Source organism: Diachasma alloeum, unplaced genomic scaffold (assembly GCF_001412515.2).
Source record: "Diachasma alloeum isolate Michigan unplaced genomic scaffold, Dall2.0 Dall_scaffold_00843, whole genome shotgun sequence".
Lineage (NCBI taxonomy): Eukaryota > Metazoa > Arthropoda > Insecta > Hymenoptera > Braconidae > Diachasma > Diachasma alloeum.
In genome coordinates this window covers 107,632-109,998 of record NW_021680967.1, presented here as the reverse complement: position 1 = coordinate 109,998, position 2,367 = coordinate 107,632, and the positions used below count along the sequence as shown (strand labels likewise).

Genomic DNA, 2,367 nt, shown 5'->3' with positions numbered 1-2,367 from the left:
AGAGAGAGAAAAAGAGAGAGAGAGAGACAGAGAGAGAGACAGAGAGAGACAGAGAGAGAGACAGAGTGAGTGAGAGAGAGAGAGAGAGAGAGAGAGAGAGAGAGAAACGGTGGATAATCCGAGAAATGTAAACAGAACTACCTGTGAACGAAACAGGTATTTATTGCTGTGTATAGACCCAATTCATAAGTTAAGAGTGAATTGAGATCAGCTCATCTTCGATGTAAATCGTCAGTTTACACCGTAAGTCATTATTATTAAAATATTGTTATGTGCAGTAATTATTAACTTTCTGATAGGAGAGTAATAGTAATAGTATTTTTTTTCGTACTTATAACGACACAAAAATATAATTTTCAAAGAGAAATGCCTAGAAATATAAAAACAGACAGAAAAATAGCATTATTCCTAGCAATTATTGTACTGTGGAGGTGAGCAGGTTATTAATGAAAACTCCAGAGATCCAACGTTGAGCGAAATATATTTGAGTTTTGAACGTTAATATTTACAGGAGTGGAGAGTTAGTCTTAAGAAGACTTGTCCTCTGTTAATGTGATGTCCAGTGGTTGAGTGATGAGTGAGTGTCGAGTGAATGATTGACTGATTATGAGTGTGGAAAGTGTGCGGTATTTAAGGAGAGTGCAAGGATGTGATTGGTGGAAAATTTGGAGAAGGGATGAGTAAAATCCTGGCTTCCGATTGGTTCGGCGCTGTAAGTTCCCGCCGGTGAGCTGTGATTGGCTCGGGGGTCCCGGCGGAGAAATTTCCTTCATGACGTCACGGGCGCCAGTCAGGCGGACGAGGGATTATGGACGCCAGGTGATAATGAGGGATTAGGACGCATGGAGGATTATGGCAATAAACGGGTCATGAAGTTTATGATACGGAAATGGGTTTTTAATGTGGGAATTGGTCCAATGTCTCGACAGGAAATTTGGAGAATTGGCCCAATGTCTAAAGAGGAAAATTGAGTGTGTTTATGTGTGTGCGTGTGTGGAGACACATTCACCACAGTACAATTGTGATTTCTCGCAATATTATAATTATCGCTAGAAATAAGAAATTAAATTAATTGATTCAACGGATTATTCATTCAACATTGAAATCAATACTAATATTGGAAGAAGGCAATTATAGAGAAGAATATCATCATTCGAAGCCGTTATTACACTATTGTAATTTCCTGCAATATTATAATAATTGCGAGAAATAGAAAAGAGAAAACTTCAAGTGTCAGCTGGAAGCAACAAACAAAATATCCAATAGCCACCCAAATGTGAAAAAAAACCGTGAAGAAAAAAAATGAAAGTCAATCGAAAATCAAACAAGGAAAGAAATAAAAATAAGAATAGACTAATAGAATAAGAAGAATAGGCGTCGAATAAATACAAAAAAGGACAAAAATAATTCTATGACTCCCAATGGTGGGGTTCGAGCCCAACAGCAACATGATAAACTAAAAAATGAGGTAAGTAAAAGAATGCAACGAAAAGAGAATGAAGCCAAACGGATAAGAATAAAACGGTCCGATCCGGTTTATTGTGAATTAGAAAAGAAAAGAGACAAACAAAGAAAACAGCATTGACGATCTGACACTGTATTCAAAACAGAAGAAAATGAACAGAACAAAAAACGGTTACAGCGTAAAAGAGAAAATATACAATTTACTAATAATGAAAATGAAGGATAAAAGGCATATATTAACTGTAAGAGGGCTAATGTGGAATTTAGAATGGAAGAAAATAAGAAACAAAGAAAATATATGAAACACAAGCGAGAAAGTGCCGAATACTGTAGAATTGAAAGTAAAAAGAATCGGAATAGGATGGTGATTATTCGACGACGTGAGGAATATATCATTAATGAACAGATGAAGAATATTGTAAGGAATCGAGTTTTAAGACAAAGGATACAATATATTGAAAATGAATTATCCAATAATCTCAAAAGAAAGCGTATTGTTCGACGAAACAAAGCGTATAAATCACGTGAGCTGGCACAAAATGTTATGAGAAATAAAATGTTGAGGAATAATGTGAAGTTCATGAAAAATGAGATTGCGCGGAATATAATTCGGAATGAAAAACTGCGTTTGAATAAGATTTATAGCTGAAATGAAAGAAGAAAAAATCTGGAACGAATGAGAATCACACGTTGGAAAAAGCGTATAGAAAGCGGGAACGGATTCTGAATGCACGAAGGATGAAAGAAAAAAGAAACAATGCGAAATATCGCGGGCGTGAATTAGAAAAAAAATCGAAATCGCACAGAGATAAGAGAGAAATTGATATATTGAATTTTCGTGATAATTTTAATAATCGTTTGATGAGAAATAGAGAATCTTCTCCGAAAGCAAAACTTCAACTT

General features: G+C 35.4%; 1 pseudogene; it reads left to right on the top strand.

Annotated features, from left to right (window-relative positions):
* The window catches only part of LOC107044939, a 2,226-nt pseudogene extending 641 nt beyond the window's left edge, over positions 1 to 1,585 (top strand).
* Positions 1,586 to 2,367: the final 782 nt, after the last annotated feature.